Source organism: Muntiacus reevesi, chromosome X, assembly GCF_963930625.1.
Source record: "Muntiacus reevesi chromosome X, mMunRee1.1, whole genome shotgun sequence".
Lineage (NCBI taxonomy): Eukaryota > Metazoa > Chordata > Mammalia > Artiodactyla > Cervidae > Muntiacus > Muntiacus reevesi.
The window spans coordinates 134,436,024-134,454,877 of record NC_089271.1 but is presented as its reverse complement, the minus strand read 5'-3'; positions in this window follow the sequence as shown (position 1 = coordinate 134,454,877).

Genomic DNA, 18,854 nt, shown 5'->3' with positions numbered 1-18,854 from the left:
GCAGATTCCTTACCAGCTGAGCCACAAGGGAACCCCTACCCCCCTCAAAATCCATAGTCCCAGGCTAATAGGAAAATCATCAGACAAATCCAAATTGAGAAACATTTTATAAAATACCTGATAATATTCCACAAGATTGTCAAGGTTATATAAAATAAGGGAAGTCTGAGAAATTGTCACACCCAAGAAGAACCTGAAAGGCATGACTACTACATGCAATATGGGATTTGGAATGGGTTCCTGGAACAGAAAAAGGATATTAGGTAAAAACTAAGAAAATCTTCTTAGGAAAAATCTTAGAAATAATGTAGGCACTCTAGTTTATAACAATATGGGTGATATTTGGGAACTTTCTGATATAAGGAAAATATCTTTGCTTTCTTGTAAATCTAAGATCGTCCCAAGGCTTTTTAAAGTTTATATTCAAATCATACAGCAATAAAGGCAGCATTAACATTATTTGCTGATGACATAATTGTGTATCTGGAGACTCCAAGAGAAAAGTATTCTAAACAGTTAGCCTTTCCTATCCATGTGTTTCACATCCAAGGATTCATCCAACTGTGGATTAAAAATATATATTAAAAAAAAACTCCATAAAATTCCAAAAATCAAACTTCAAATTTACCACGTGCTGGGAAATATTTACATATCTTTTACATTGTATTAGGTTCATAAGTAATTTAGAGATGATTTAAAGTATATGGGAGGATGTGTGTAGTTTATATGCAAATACTAAAATGCTATGCTACTTATTTAAGAGACTTGAACATTTGTGGATTTGGGTACCTGATGGTTGGCAGGGGTGTCCTAGAACCAATCTCCCACAGAAATCGAGGCACATCTATATTTTAAAGGAATTGAGCTAGATGACTGGATAAAAATAATAATATATAAAACACTGTTCCTATACACTAACAAGTAATTACATTTATAAAGAAAGACACCATTTATAACAGTTACAAACAGGTAAATATTAAATATATATTTAAGAACAAATATGCAATAGCTATTTGAAGAAAATTCTTAAATCCTACTGAAAAATGCAATGAAATACCTGATGAAATGGAAAGATATCTCTTTGGGAAATATGAAAATACTTTATACAGATATCAATTGTCCCCAAATTATTCTATAATTATGATAAGATTGCAGCAAGAATACTAATATGTTTGGTGTGGGAATTAAGCTAATTCTAAAACATGGGTGGAAAAATAAACACATAATAAGAGGCAGGACATTTCTGAAAAAGAAGATTAATGAGGATGAAGCCTGCCCTTACCAGATTTTAAAGCATGTGGATAGCCTACATAATTACATAGAGAAGTACTGTTATACGACTAGTACTGGTACATGGCTAGCCTTACAGTTCATGAGGTAAGAAGTGAGAGCAGAAATCAACTCAACTACACACACACACACAGCTTTTGTCTGAATGTGGCACCCCCAAAATTCATGCTGTAAATCTAATGTCCAGTGTGATAATATTAGAAGGTGGGGCCTTAGGGAGATAGTTAGGACATGAGAGTGTAGCCCTCAAGAATGGAGATTAATGCTCTTTTTTTTTTTTTTAATTTTATTTTATTAGTTGGAGGCCAATTACTTCACAACATTTCAGTGGGTTTTGTCATACATTGACACGAATCAGCCATAGAGTTACACGTATTCCCCATCCAATCCCCCCTCCCACCTCCCTCTCCACCCGACTCCTCTGGGTCCTCCCAGTGTACCAGGCCCGAGCACTCGTCTCATGCATCTCACCTGGGCTAGTGATCTGTTTCACCATAGATAATATACATGTTGTTCTTTTGAAACATCCCACCCTCACCTTCTCCCACAGAGTTGAAAAGTCTGTTCTGTACTTCTGTGTCTCTTTTTCTGTTTTGCACATAGGGTTATCATTACCACCTTTCTAAATTCCATATATATGTGTTAGTATGCTGTAATGTTCTTTATCTTTCTGGCTTACTTCACTCTGTATAATGGGCTCCAGTTTCGTCCATCTCATTAGAACTGATTCAAAAGCATTCTTTTTAACAGCTGAGTAATATTCCATGGTGTATATGTACCACAGCTTCCTTATCCATTCATCTGCTGATGGGCATCTAGGCTGCTTCCATGTCCTGGCTATTATAAACAGTGCTGCGATGAACATTGGGGTGCACGTGTCTCTTTCAGATCTGGTTTCCTCGGTGTGTATGCCCAGAAGTGGGATTGCTGGATCATATGGCAGTTCTATTTCCAGTTTTTTAAGAAATCTCCACACTGTTTTCCATAGTGGCTGTACTAGTTTGCATTCCCACCAACAGTGTAAGAGGGTTCCCTTTTCTCCACACCCTCTCCAGCATTTATTGCTTGTAGACTTTTGGATAGCAGCCATCCTGACTGGCGTGTAATGGTACCTCATTGTGGTTTTGATTTGCATTTCTCTAATAATGAGTGATGTTGAGCATCTTTTCATGTGTTTGTTAGCCATCTGTATGTCTTCTTTGGAGAAATGTCTATTTAGTTCTTTGGCCCATTTTTTGATTGGGTCATTTATTTTTCTGGAATTGAGCTTCAGGAGTTGCTTGTATATTTTTGAGATTAATCCTTTGTCTGTTTCTTCATTTGCTAGTATTTTCTCCCAATCTGAGGGCTGTCTTTTCACCTTACTTATAGTTTCCTTTGTAGTGCAGAAGCTTTTAAGTTTCATTAGGTCCCATTTGTTTAGTTTTGCTTTTATTTCCAATATTCTGGGAGGTGGGTCATAGAGGACCCTGCTGAGATTTATGTAAGAGAGTGTTTTGCCTGTGTTCTCCTCTAGGAGTTTTACAGTTTCTGGTCTTACATTTAGATCTTTAATCCATTTTGAGTTTATTTTTGTGTATGGTGTTAGAAAGTGATCTAGTTTCATTCTTTTACAAGTGGTTGACCAGTTTTCCCAGCACCACTTGTTAAAGAGATTATCTTTTTTCCATTGTATATCCTTGACTCCTTTGTCAAAGATAAGGTGTCCGTAGGTTCGTGGATTTATCTCTGGGCTTTCTATTCTGTTCCATTGATCTATATTTCTGTCTTTGTGCCAGTACCATACTGTCTTGATGACTGTGGCTTTGTAGTAGAGTCTGAAGTCAGGCAGGTTGATTCCTCCAGTTCCATTCTTCTTTCTCAAGATTACTTTGGCTATTCGAGGTTTTTTGTTCTTCCATACAAATTGTGAAATTATTTGTTCTAGTTCTGTGAAAAATACCGTTGGTAGCTTGATAGGGATTGCATTGAATCTATAGATTGCTTTGGGTAGAATAGCCATTTTGACAATATTGATTCTTCCAATCCATGAACACGGTATGTTTCTCCATCTCTTTGTGTCCTCTTTGATTTCTTTCATCAGTGTTTTGTAGTTTTCTATGTACAGGTCTTTTGTTTCTTTAGGAAGATATACTCCTAAGTATTTTATTCTTTTTGTTGCAATGGTGAATGGTATTGTTTCCTTAATTTCTCTTTCTGTTTTTTCATTGTTAGTATATAGGAATGCAAGGGATTTCTGTGTGTTAATTTTATATCCTGCAACTTTACTATATTCATTGATTAGCTCTAGTAATTTTCTGGAAGAGTCTTTAGGGTTTTCTATGTAGAGGATCATGTCATCTGCAAACAGCGAGAGTTTCACTTCTTCTTTTCCTATCTGGATTCCTTTTACTTCTTTTTCTGCTCTGATTGCTGTGGCCAAAACTTCCAAGACTATGTTGAATAGTAGTGGTGAGAGTGGGCACCCCTGTCTTGTTCCTGATTTCAGGGGAAATGCTTTCAGTTTTTCACCATTGTGGGTGATGCTTGCTGTGGGTTTGTCATATATAGCTTTTATTATGTTGAGGTATGTTCCCTCTATTCCTGCTTTCTGGAGAGTTTTAATCATAAATGAGTGCTGAATTTTGTCAAAGGCTTTCTCTGCATCTATCGAGATAATCATATGGTTTTTATCTTTCAATTTGTTAATGTGGTATATTACATTGACTGACTTGCGGATGTTAAAGAATCCTTGCATTCCTGGGATAAAGCCCACTTGGTCACGGTGTATGATTTTTTTAATATGTTGTTGGATTCTGTTTGCTAGAATTTTGTTAAGGATTTTTGCATCTATGTTCATCAGTGATATTGGCCTGTAGTTTTCTTTTCTTGTGGCATCTTTGTCTGGTTTTGGAATTAGGGTGATGGTGGCCTCATAAAATGAGTTTGGAAGTTTACCTTCTTCTGCAATTTTCTGGAAGAGTTTGAGTAAGATAGGTGTTAGCTTTTCTCTAAATTTTTGGTAGAATTCAGCTGTGAAGCCATCTGGTCCTGGGCTTTTGTTTCCTGGAAGATTTTTGATTACAGTTTCGATTTCCTTGCTTGTGATGGTTCTGTTAAGATCTTCTATTTCTTCCTGGTTCAGTTTTGGAAAGTTATACTTTTCTAAGAATTTGTCCATTTCATCCAAGTTGTCCATTTTATTGGCATAGAGCTGCTGGTAGTAGTCTCTTTTGATCCTTTGTATTTCAGGGTTGTCTGTTGTGATCTCACCCTTTTCATTTCTTATTTTGTTAATTTGGTTCTTCTCTCTTTGTTTCTTAATGAGTCTTGCTAATGGTTTGTCAGTTTTGTTTATTTTTTCAAAAAACCAGCTTTTAGCTTTGTTGATTTTTGCTATGGTCTCTTTAGTTTCTTTTGCGTTTATTTCTGCCCTAATTTTTAAGATTTCTTTTCTTCTGCTGACCCTGGGATTCTTCATTTCTTCCTTCTCTAATTGCTTTAGGTGTAAAGTTAGGTTATTTATTTGGCTTTTTTTTATTTCTTGATGTAAGCCTGTAATGCTATGAACCTTCCCCTTAGCACAGCTTTTACAGTGTCCCATAAGTTTTGGGTTGTTGTGTTTTCATTTTCATTCATTTCTATACATATTTTGATTTCTTTTTTGATTTCTTCTATGATTTGTTGGTTATTCAGAAGCGTGTTATTTAGCCTCCATATGTTTGGATTTTTAACAATTTTTTTCCTGTAATTGAGATCTAATCTTACTGCACTGTGGTCAGAAAAGATGACTGGAATGATTTCAATTTTTCTGAATTTTCCCAGACCAGATTTATGCCCCAGGATGTGATCTATTCCGGAGGAGGTTTCGTGTGCACTTGAGAAAAAGGTGAAGTTGATTGTTTTGGGGTGAAATGTCCTATAGATATCAATAATGCTCTTACAAAGAGAACTCACAGAGCTCCCTAGCTCCTTTTTCCATGTGAGAATACAGTAAGTCCCCTACATAGAAATTTTCAAATTGCCCACTTTCAAAGATTCGAACTTGCATTCGCTTGGTCAATCTGTTAAGCTAGTTCATGTGTCTGGTGGACATTGTCACATGTGTGCATCCTCTGCAATTGGTTGTGTTTTTTGTATTTTACAGCACAGTGCTGTATAGAGTACATTACTGCACTACTTTTTTTTTCATTTATTTTTATTAGTTGGAGGCTAATTACTTTACAATATTGTAGTGGTTTTTGCCACACACTGACATGAATCAGCCATGGATTTACATGTATTCCCCATCCCGATTCCCCCTCCCACCTCCCTCTCTACCCGCTCCCTCTGAGTCTTCCCAGTGCACCAGGCCCGAGCATTTGTCTCATGCATCCAACCTGGGCTAGTGATCTGTTTCACCCTAGATAATATACATGTTTCGATGCTGTTCTCTCGAAACATCCCACCCTTGCCTTCTCCCACAGAGTCCAAAAGTCTGTTCTGTACATCTGTGTCTCTTTTTCTGTTTTGCATATAGGGTTATCATTACCATCTTTCTAAATTCCATATATATGTGTTAGTATACTGTAATGGTCTTTATCTTTCTGGCTTACTTCACTCTGTACTACTTTTATTTCTAGCCCAGGATGTCGGGAAGCATGTGTAAAAATAACAGTACATAAGTCATTCTGTTAGTTGGGTACTAAGGCTCACTTTGTTGGACTTCTGAATAAATTGGGCTTACATGTGCACTCTCAGAATGGAACTCGTTCTAATGCACGAGACTACCTATAGGTAAAAAGTCTGCAATCCAAAAAGGGATCTCATCTGACCCTACTGCTACCCGTATCTTATACCTCTAGCCTCCAGAATTGTGAGAAATAAATTTCTGATGTTTGCAAGCAACTCTGTGCCTGGTATTTTGTTATAGTAGCCCAAATGGACAGGCAAATAGACATGCAAATAGACACACATGCACATTAAGAATATGATAAAGGTAGTTATTTTACACTGGAGGAGGAGAATTTTTTCAACAAATTTTGATGCATTATTTAATAAACTTCTGAAAAACATATAAACTTTAAGAATACTTTTACTACATGCCATAATGAGTTCCCTAACTGGAATGTGATTTATCGATCTTTGATTGGCAATGCTCACTTATGCTTCAAAATTAAATTCAAGAACTGCCCTCTCCCCTCCCCTTCTCTCTTTGCTGAGTAACTCATCATAAAGCAATTAGGTGAGATCAGTCCAGACAGGCATCCATGACAGTAGGGCATGGAGCCATAGTGGGCCAGAGTGAGATGTTAAAGGTGAAGGAATGGTGAAGAGGATGTTCATACAGTCAGAGTAGCCTAGTATGGAGAGTCAGAACTCAAATAAAGTGAAGTGATGAGATCCACAAGAGCAGGAAAGGGAGGTGTGTAGTATGTGATGTCAGTACTTGATCAGGGAAAACAGAATATCCATGCTAGGGCGTGCCATGGGCAGTCCGTGCCAAAGTGGAATTAAGACACCTTCACAGAGCAGTCTGCCATAAAATTCAGTTAATCTGGAGAATATTAAACAGGAGTCTAGCCAGGCATGAAGAGTAAAAGCCTCGGTCCAGAGAAGAAGAAATCCACAAGGATGAGGCAGATTTGTGTAGAAAGTCAGAGGCCAAGCAAGGTGAGGAGGGCATCCATGGATGGAGGTGGGGCAGGTCTGTGTGCACAGTTAGAGGCTGAGTGGAACAAGGAGAGTATCTGCACATGGGGGTGTACCAGTGCAAAGTATCAAAGCCCAAGCATGATAAGGGGAGTACACTTATGAAAGGACTGCCTGGTGTGGGTGTCAGGGCCTGAATATGTTGAGAAAGACATTCAAATGGTTTGGGGACAGTCCAACATTTTGTGATATCAGAGATTGAGCTATCTACAGAGGATACACATAGAGAGGAATATACGTGCACAAGTACACTTCCCAGACTGTGTCCAATGATCGATGAACTGGGAAATAGTGAATACATACAGATCTCCTATATTGGATTCTAAATTTCATTTTCTGCTAAAAATAATCAGGACTTCCTGGAGAAACTGTAAATTCCATGGCTAGGGCAGGGAAAATACAAGATGAGCCTGAAATATCTTTTACCAAAAATATCAAATTGTTCAAAGAATGATGGGGAGATGTCAAAAGGACAAAGAGGCCAGCTTAAGGATGTTCCAACTGTCCAAGGCTGGAAAAATGTGAACATCAAAATAAATAATGATAGTGACAGATCATGATTCCTTTAGTAAATAGAGACTATTAATCAAATTTATATAAATAAATTAATAAATTTAAACTTTAGTGAGGAATAAAATATTTATATCCTTTAAAATAGAAAAGAATGTGTTAATTACAAGCTAGGGGAGAGTAACTTGACAGTGGAGAATCTTGACAGCAACCACTTTATTCAAGTGGTCCAAGTGGTCATCTTCAATGAAATCATATACCTCCTGATACAATGAGATGATATGGACAGAGTATCATTTCCGTCATTTTCTTGTCAAAGATGCAAAACATAAAACTCATCATGAGCAAATACTGGATGGAGCAAAATTGGGGAGATTTGTGCAAATTAACTGGCCTTTAGTTTTGGCATGGGAGTAACACTTCCTCATAGAATGAGCTGGGAAATGTTCCTTTCCACTTCTATGAATACATTTCAAATGCATGTATGGAGAATTGGCATGATTTTAATTTGTTTAAATATTTGGTAGGATTCAGCAGCGAGGCTATCTGGGTCTAGGTAGGGTGGGTTGCAGGGGGACTATTGTGAGGTGGGTTGGGCAAGAAATTTTAAAATTACTAGCTTTATCTCTTTGCTTTTCAAATTTCATTTTCTTCTTGAGTTAATATCAGTCATTCGTGTATTTCTGGAAATTTCTCCTTTTCATCTAAATTTTCTCATTAGCACCATGGTATTCCTTTATAATGATATTTATTTCTTTAAAGCTGGTAGTAATTTTTCCTTTTTTATTCCTAGTTTTAGTGATTTGAGTCTTTTTCCTCCCTTGATAAAAATATCGCTAAACTTGTGTCAATTTATCGACCTTTCAAGTGTCAAAATTATTTTCTACTTTCTCTTGTGATTCTTTGTTTGACCCTTTGTTTATGTAGGAGGATGTTGCTTAACTTCCACATATTTGTTTCTCAAAATGTATTATTCTCTAATTTCATCACATTCAGAGGACATACTTGATATAATTTGAACCCTTCATATTTATTTAGGTTTGTCTTATGTCCTAGCATATAGGGTATCCTGGAGAATGTTCCATGGACTCTTAAAAAGAATGAATATCCTGTATTGGACAAATTGCTCTGTAGATGTCTGTTAGGTCCAGCTGGTTTATATTATCTTTCAAGTTCTCTATTTCATAGTTGATCTGCCTAGTCTTTCTATCCTTTATTGAAAGTTGATTAGTAAGGCCTAGCAATTATTGTTGAATTGTCTATTTCTCTCTTAAATTATGTCAGTTATTTTTTTTCTCCATGCCCTTTTTGGATGTCTTCCTAGTTGCATTGGTATGTCTTCCTAGTAGAGTCACCTGTTTATTACTATAAAATGTCCTTTTTTATCCCTGGCAACAGTTTTTAATAAAAATCATTTCTACTTGACATTAGTACAGTATAGCCAATTCTCTCTTTGGTTGCTGTTGGCATGCTATATATTTTTCAGTCATTTCACTTAAGAGCTATATCTTTGACTCTAAATGATGTCTCCCATAGATAGCATAGAGTTGGATCTTTGTTTTTTATCTAGTGTAAAAAAAATTGCTTTTTGATTAGATTGTTCAGTTCATTCATATTTTATATCATTATTAACATGATCAAATTTATGACTGCCATTTTAGTTTTTGTTTTTTTCTAAAATTCATATTTTGGCCCTTTTTATCTTTATCACCTTGATAAGTAAATGAATGTTTTCAGGGTAGCATTTGGTTCGCATTAATGATATATTTTAAATTTTATTTTTTTAGTGACTACACTAGGACTTGCCATATCCATATTAACTTAGCTCTACTTCATATTTGTACTCACTTAACAACAGTGAGAATAATCATCAACGTCCTGGTTAACAGTGAACTAAACTGGAAAGCAATGGGTGAAATTAGTTCAGATGACCATTATAATGACTACTGTGGGCAAGAATCCCATAGAAGAAATGGAGGAGTACTCATAATCTACAAAAAAATTCCCGATACACACTACTTGGGTGCAACCTCCAAAATAACAGAATGATATCGGGTCATTTCCAAGGCAAGCCATTCAACATCACAGTAATTCAAGTTCATTCCACTGCCACAGATGCCAAAGAACCTGAAGCTGATCAGTCCTGTGCAGACCTAGTAAACCTACTAGAACTAACACCAGTAACAGATGTTGTATTCATCAGTAGGGATTGGTATGCCAAAGTAGGAAGTCAAGAGATATCTGGAGTAAAAGGCAAGATTAGCCTTGGGGAAGAAAAGGAAGAAGGGCAAAGGCTAACTGAATTCTGCCAAGACAATGCACTCGTCATAGCCAATACCCTTCTCAACAACACACGAAATGAGCTTACACATGGACATCACCAAATGGGCAATAGCAAATCAAATTGATTACATTCTTTGTAGCCAAAGATGGTGAAGCTGTATGCTGTCAGAAAAAAAGAAGACCTGGAGTTGACTGTGGCTCTGTTCATTAGCTTCTGATAGCAAAATTCAGGCTGAAAGTAAAGTCAGTGGGAAATCCAGTGGCATAGTCAGGTACGACTGAAATCCAATCCCCTGTGAATATGCAGTGGAGGTAACAAATAGATTCAAGGGATTAGACCTAGTTAACAGCATGCCTGAAGAACTACTAACGGGATGTCCGTAATACTGTATAGGAGGCAGTGAGCAAAGCCATCCCAAAGGAAATGAAAAGCAAGAAGGCAAAGGGGTTATCTCAGGAGGCTTTCAAATAACTGAAGAAAGAAGAGAAGAAAAATCAAGAAAGAAAGGGAAAGCTACATTCAATTAAGAGCAGCATTTCAAAGAAGAGGACCAAGAGACAAGAAGGCCATCATCAATGAACAGTGCATTAAAATGAGAAGAAAACAACAGAAGGAGAAAGAATAGAGATCTCTTTGTGAAAATTGGAAATATCAAGGGAGCATTTTGGCCACAGATGAGCACAATAAAGAACAGCGATTGTACAGACCTGATAGACACTGAGGAGATCAAGAAGTGATGGAAAGCATACACAGAAGAACTGTATGAAAAAGCTCCTGATGAACTGACTTATTATGATGCTGTAGTCCGTCACCCAGGGTCAGACATTCTGGAGCAGGAAGTCAAGAGGGCCTAAGAAGCACTACAGCTAATAAAAGTAGAGGATGCGATGGAATTCCAGTGGAACTATGCAATTCTCCAAAGGATTATGCCATCATGGTGCTGCATTCAATGTGTCAGCGTATCTGGAAGACCCAGCAGGGGCCACAGAACTGCAAAAGGTCAATCCTCATCCCAATTCCCAGGAAGGGTAGTCCTGAAGAATGTGCTAAGCATCTGACAATTTAAAAACTTGAGTAATGAGAACATAGTTTCTGAAAACTATATGAAGAAGGCACATAATAAAGTCAAGATTCTGCTAAAATACATATATGCTTATAAGTAAAACTTCAGGGTAAGTGTACAACTGCAACAGCAACTGGTACTAGTACAGATTTAGTTCACATCTATCAGGTATATTAAAAAATCAAAACAAATGATATTAGGCAAGTTGCCTGACCACTCTGTGCTTCCACTTCTGAGCTGTATAATCTTAGGCAAGCTGTCTAACCCAACCATGCTCCCACATGTGATATGTGTGATCTTAGGCAAGTTTACTAACCCCTCTGGGCTTCCACTTCTGTCCTATATGATCTTAGGCAAGTTGCCTGACGTCTCCTTGCTGCCCCTCCTCAGCTCTTAAGCAAGTTATCTCACTGCTCAGTGCTTCTGTATCTGTGCTGGGTTCAGTTCACTTCAGCTCTTAGTCCTGTCTGACTCTTTGCAACCCCAGGGACTGCAGGAGGCCAGGCTTCCCTGTTCATCACCAACTCCCACAGCTTGCTCAAACTCCTGTACGTCGAGCTGGTGCTGTCATTCAACCTACTCATCCTCATTCATTCCCTTGTCCTCCTGCCTTCAACCTCTCCCAGCATCTGGATCTTTTCCAATGAGTCAGTACTTCCCATCAGGTGGCCAAAGTAAGGGAGCTTCAGCATCAGCATCAGTACTTCCAATGAATATTCAGGACTGATTTCCTTTATGATGGACTGGTTTCATCTCCTTGCAGTCCAATGGATTCTGAAGAGTCTTCTCCAACACCACAGTTCTAAAGCATCAATTCTTCGGTGCTCAGCTTTCTTTCTATACATGACTACTGGAAAAACCATGGCTTTGATGAGATGGAGCTTTGTCGCCAAAGTAATGTCTCTGCTTTTTCATATGCTGTCCTGGTTTGTCATAGCTTTTCTTCCAAGGAATAAGCCTCCTTTTATTTCCTGGCTGCAGTAATCATCTGCAGTCATTTTGGAGCCTAAGAAAATAGAGTTTGTCACTATTTTCACTGTTTCTCTATCTATTTCTTATGAAGTGATGGGACCAGATGCCATGATCTTTGTTTTTTAAAAGTTGAACCTTACCAGCTTTGTCACTCTCTTCTTTCACTTTCATCAAGAGGATCTTTAGTTCCTCTTCACTTGCTACCATAAGGGTGGTGCCATGTGCATATCTGAGGTTATTGATATTTCTCCTGGTAATCTTGATTCCACCTTGCATTTCCTTGATTCAACCTTGTGCTTCATCCAGCCCAGCATTTTGCACTCTCTACTCTGCATATAAGTTAAATGAGCATGGTGATTGTACACAGCTTGTCATATTCCATTCCCAATTTGGAACCAAACTGTTGTTCCATGTCTGGTTCTAGATGTTGCTTCCTGACCCACATACAGATTTCTCAGGAGGCAGATAAGGTGACCTGGCACTCCCATCTCTTTAAAAATATTCCACAGTTTGTTGTGATCTACACAGACAAAGGCTTTGGTGTTGTCAATAAAGCGGAAGTAGATGTTTTCCTGAAACTCTCTTGCTTTTTGTATGATCCTATGGATGTTGGCAATTTGGTCTCTGGTTCCACTGCCTTTGCTAAATCCAGCTTGGATATCTGGAAGCTCTCCATTCACAAACTGATGAAGCCTAACTTGGAGAATCTTGACCATTCCTTTGCCAGCGTGTGAGATGAGTGTCATTGTGCTCTAGTCTGAACATTCTTTGGCATTGCCTTTCTTTTGGATTGCAAAGAAAACTGACCTTTTCCAGTCCTGTGGCCACTGCTGAGTTTTCCAAATTTGCTGACATATTGAGTGCAGCACTTTAACAACAACATCTTTCAGAATTTCAAACAGCTCAACTGGAATCCCATCACCTCCACTAGCTTTGTTCATAGTGATGCTTCCTAAGGTCGATGTGATTTTGTATTCCAGGATGTCTGGCTCGAGGTGAGTGATCACACCATCATAGTTATCTGGGTCAATAAATCTTCTCTGTATAGTTCTTCTGTGTATTCTTGTCCTCTTCTTAATATCTTCTGCTTCTGTTAAGTCCACAAAGTTTCTGTGTTTTATCGTGCCTATATTTGCATGAAATATTTCCTGTGATACCTATAATTTTCTTGAAGAGGTTGCTATTCTTTCCCATTCAGTTGTTTTCCTCTATTTCTTTGCACTGATCACTGAGGACACTTTCTTATCTCTCCTTGCTATTCTTTGGAACTCTGCATTCAGATGGGTATATCCTTCCTTTTCTCCTTTGCCTTTCACTTCTTTTCTTTGCTCACTTATTTGTAAGGCCTCCTCAGACAACCATTTTGCTTTTTTTAGTTTATTTCTCAGGAATGGTCTTGATCACCACCTCCTGTGCAATATCACGAACCTCTGTCCATAGTTCTTCCTGTACTCTGTCTATCAGATTTAATCCCATGAATCTATCTGTCACTTCCACTGTAAAACCATAAGGGATTTGATGTAGCTCACATGTAAATTGTCTCATGGTTTCCCTATTTCTTCAGTTTAAGTCTGAATTTGGCAATCAGTAGTTCATGCTTTGAGTCAGAGTCAGCTCCCAGTCTTCCTTTTGCTGACTATATAGCACTTCTCCATCTTCGGTTGCAAGAAACACAATCATTCTGATTTTGGTATTGACCACCTGGTGAGGTCCATGTTTTCTGTCGTCTCTGGTGTTATTGGAAAAGGTTGTTTGCTATGACCACTGCATTCTCTTGGCAAAACTCTGTTAGTCTTTGCCCTGCTTTCCATTTTTTACTGCAAGGCCAAACTTGCTTGTAATGGGAGGTATCTCTTGATATCCTGCTTTTGCATTCCAGTCCCCTGTGAAGAAAAGGGCATCTTTTTTGGTGTTAGTTCTAGGTCTTGTATTCACAGAACCATTCAACTTCAGCTTCTTTGGCATTAGTGGTTGGGGCATAGACTTGGATTACTGTGATATTGAACGGTTTCCCTTGGAAATGAAGACAGATTTTTTTGTCCTTTTTGAGATTGCACCCATCCCACAGGAGGCAAGTAGCCTACGCTGTCTGTGCTTCCATAGCTCAGCTATGTGGTCTTAGGCCTGTTGCCTGGCCTCTCTGTTCTTTCACTTCTGAGGTCTGTGATCTTAGCCAAGTTGCCTGTAGGCACTATTCTTACATATCTGAACTGTGTGGACTTAGGAAAGTTGCCTAAACTCTCTGTGCTTCCGCATCTGAGCTGTGTCATCTTAGGCAAGTTTGCTAACCTCCCTGCTTCCACTTCTGAACTGGGTGAACTTAGGTAAGTTGCCTGATCTCTCTGTGCTTTCACTTTGAAGCTGTGTGATCTTAGGTAATTTGCCTGACATCTCTGTTTCTCCACATCTGAGCTGTGTGATCTTATGGTAGTTCCTTACCTCTGTGTTTCCACATGTCAGCTGTATGATCTTAGGCAATTTGGCTGACCTCTCTGTGATTCCACTTGTGATCTGTGTTATATTAGCAAGTTGCCTGAGACCTCTGTGGCTTCGTCTTCTGAGCAGTTTGATCTTCAGGAAGTTGCCTGACCTCTCTGTGCTTCCACAGCTGAGCGGTGTAATCGAGAGAAATCACCTTACTTCTCTGTGCTTCCATATATGAGCTCTGTGACTCGAGGCAAGTTGCCTAACCTCCCTATGCTTCCACATCTGTGCTAGTTGTCTTGGGGAAAATTGAAAGTTTGTGTGTATCCATATCTGAGCTATGTGACCATAAAAATCTGCTTAACTCCTAGGTGCTTCCACTCCACTTTGAAGCTGTTTGATCTTACATAAGTTGGCTAATCTCTCTGTGCTTCTGCTTCTGAGGTGTATGATCTCAGGCAAGATGCCTGACAGACATCTCCTTGCATCCACTTATGAACTGTGTGTTCTTAGGCATGTTGCCTGACCTCTCTGTTCTTCAACATCTGAGCTGTTTGATCTTATGAAAGTTGCATCAACTCTCTGTGTTTCAACTTCTGGGCTGTGTGACCTTAGGTATATTGCCTATCAGCTCTTTGCTTCCATATCTGAACTGTGTTACCCTAGGCAAGTTGCCCATCCTCTCTGTGTCTACCCTTCAGAGCCCTGTGATCATCCTCAATTTGATGGAACACTCTGTGCTTCCACTTAAGAGCTGATCTTAGGCAAGTTGCCTGAACTCTCTGTGCTTCCACTTCTCAGCTGTGATGTCTTAGGCAAGTTTCCTAACTTCTTGTGCTTTCATATCTGCATTCTGTAACCTTTGCAAGTGGCCTAACAACTCCGTGCTTCCACTTCTCAGCTGTTAGATATTGTGCAAGTTGGCTAACCTCTCTGTGCTTCCACTTCTGTGTTTTGTGACCTTAGGTTAGTTGCCTAAACTCTCTATGGTTCCCCTTCTGAACTGTGTGATCTTAGACAAGCTGCACAAACTCTCTGTGCTTCAACTTCTAACCTATGTGATAGTCGGCATGTTGCCTGATTTCTCTGTGCTTCCCCTTATGAGCTGTGTGTTCTAGGCAAGTTGTGTGGTCTCTGTGGTTCCACATCTGAGGTGTGTGTTCTTAAGCCACTTTTGTAACATCTCTGTGCTTCCACTTATAGGCTGTGTGAACTTAGATAAGTTGCCTCACCTCCCTATATTTCTACGTATGAACTGTGTGACCTTAGGCATCTGACCTGTACTTCCACTTAAGAGCTGTTTGATCTTAGGGAAGTTGCCTGAACTCTCTCAAGGCTTCACTGTCCATTCCCAACTCCCAGAGTTTGCTGAAACTCCTGTATATAGAGTCGGTGATGCCATCCAACTTAGTCATCCTCTATCATCCACTTGGAAGCCTGCAATCAAAATTTCCCAGCATTTGGGTCTTTTCCAGTGAGTCAGTTTTTCGCATCAGGTGGCCAATGTATTGGAGCTTCAGCTCCAACATCAGTCCTTCCAGTTTATGTTCAGGACTGATTTCCTTTAGGATGGACTGGTTTCATCTCCTTGAACTCCAAGAGGCTGTCAAGAGTCTTCTCCAGCTCCCCAGTTCAAAAGTCATTTCTTCTATGTTCAGCTCTCTTTACTGTCCAACTCTCACATCCATATATGACTACTGGAAAAACCATAGCTATGACTAGACGGACCTTTGTCAGCAAAGTAATGTCTCTGCTTTTTCATATGCTGTCTAGATTGGTCACATCTTTTCTTCCAGGGAGAAGCATCTTTTAATTTCCTGGCTGCACTCACCATCTGCAGTCATTTCGGAGCCCAAGAAAATAAAGTCTGATACTCTTTTCATTGTTTCTCCATCTATTTGCCGTGAAGTGATGGGACCAGATGCCATGAACTTCCTTTTTTGAATGTTGAGTTTTAAGCCAGCTTTTTCACTCTCCTCTTTCACTTTCATCAAGAGGCTCTTTAGTTGTTCTTTGCTTCCAGCCATAAGTGCGGTGTCATCTGCACATTTGAGGTTATTGATATGTCTCCCAGCAATCTCGATTCCACCTTGTGCTTCATTCAGCCTGCCGTTTCACAAGATACACTCTGCATATAAGTTAAATTAGCAGGGTGATTATATACAGCCTTGTTGAACTCCTTTCCCAGCTTAGAACCAGTCTGCTGTTCCATGTCCGGTTCCAACTATTGCTTCTTGACCCACACACAGATTTCTCAGGAAACAGGTAAGGTGATCTGGTAACCCCATCTCTTTAAGAATGTTCCACAGTTTGTTGTGATCCATGAAAATACTTTGGTGTAGTCAGTGAAACAGAAGTAGATGTGTTTCTGGTACTCTTGCTTTTTCTGTGATACAATGGATGTTTCCAATTTGATCTCTGGTTCCTCTTTGTTAAATTTAGCGTGAATATCTGGAATTTCTCAGTTCATTGTCTGTTGAAGCCTAGCTGAGAGAATTTGGAGCATTTCTTTGCTAGCGTGAGAGATGATTGCCATTGTGAGGTCGTTTCAACATTCTTTGGCATTGCCTTTCATTGGGATTGCAATAAAACTGACCAATTCCAGTCCTGTGGCTACTGCTGAGTTTTCTATATTTCCTGGCATATTGAGTGCAGTACTCTCTTTATCATCTTTTCGGATTTGAAATAGCTCAACTGGAATCCCATCATCTACATTAGCTTTGTTCATAGTGATGCTTTCTCATCCCCACGTGACTTTGCATTCCAGGATGCCTGGCTCTAGGTGAGTGATCACACCATCATGGTTATCTGGGTAATTAAGATCATTTTGGTATAGTTCTTCCATGTATACTTACCACTTTTCTTTTTAATACCTTCTGCTTCTTTTAGGTCCATACCGTTTCTGTCCTTTATTGTGTCCTTATCTTAGGCTTGAGAGATAAAAGAATTCATGGGAAGAGATTCACACTATATGAAAAAAAAACCTCAAGTAGTAGTGGCTTGCCATTGAGCTGCCATTTGCACTGGTGGTGGGATGATTTTCAATGCTCTAATGAGTAAGCCCACCAGTCTACTTCAGGCTCACTTTGCACTAGGCCAATCCATGGTAACGACTTAAAGTAAGCTGCTTATGTATATGCCTTCATGTGAAAGAGCAATGCTGAGTTAATTTCCTTCCATTTCAAATAATGACTAATATTTATATTGATAAAGTTAATGTACTGTGGAGTACAATAATCATTTGCCTCATTCTCAACATTGTTTAGTTTATATTGCTATTTTTGGCTTCAGTGAAAGTATTTTCCTTTTTTAATATACTATTTTTATACTGGAAGACAATTGGTTAACAATGTTGTGATAGTTTATGTCTACAGCAAAGTGACTCAGTTATACATATATCTATTCTTTTTCAAATTCTTTTCCTGCTTATGTCCTTACAGAGTATTCAGCAGACTTTCCTGTGCTATTGTATAGGTCCCTGTTGGTTATGCATTTTAAATACAGCAGTGTGTACCTGTCAATCCCAAACATAGTTAACTGAAATATGTCTTTTATCATGAGTCACTTTAGTGTTGGAAGTAAACAGAATGTACATTTTATTAATGATAACATATTAATTAGAAAAAATGTTCATTAGGCACAGTACCAGACATTAGAAGACAAGTGTCTTAAGATTTCTCTTCTCTTGAAAATCAAAAGCATAGGAAAACATTGAGCAAAATAGTCTTCCCCCCAAGAGAACTAGCAAATTCTCTTTACTGCAGAAAAACAAAAATGTTTATAACTGAACTACAAGACTCTAGGTGAAACTAGTTAAAACTGATCATTAGACATTCTATAAATCTATGTTCCATTTAGGTGCTTGCTAATTTATCTTCTCTGTTTATGGATTATATCGAAGAGCATTTGGACCTTCAAAATTACAGAATCACTGAGAGAAAATTAATTGTTACCAATAGCAAACAGTTTAGTTACTGTCATTTTATAAATATAACTTATTCAATAACCATACCAACATATTTTATGATTGCTCTCTAGTTCTATCAATACATATTGACTCATTAGAATCTTAGTGGAGAAGAGGCACAGATTATTAAAAACTTGAATAATGAGCATGTAGTTTCTCAAAACTATATGAAGAAGACACATAATAAGTCAAGATTCTGATAAAATACATATTTGCTTGTAATAAAACTTCAGGGTAAATGTACCACTGCAACTGTAACTGGTACAAATACAGACTTGGTTAACATCTAGTAAGTATATAAGAGAATCTAAACAAACTGAAAAAAATGGGGGAAGCAAGTTCATGCTGAACTTAAACTTTTGCATGGAGGCATTCAACATTAGTGGACAAAGCGATACTCAGGAAAAGAAAACGTGCTCAGTGTTATACATGATTTCAAGTTATGAGTCAGTCAAGAAAAAAAATTATTAGAGGACTAATTAAGCAAAGTAATCATTGATGGTATAAACAGCAGCAGAAGTTTTGCTGAGCAGAAGATCTATTTAAACCTCAGATTAAAGATAAAACTCCTGAAGAATTGATGGTAATAAAACACAATGGAAATGGTGCAACGGATATATGAAAATAAGATAACGCTTTAGAGTACACTGGTGAAACTAAAACAATGAGATAAC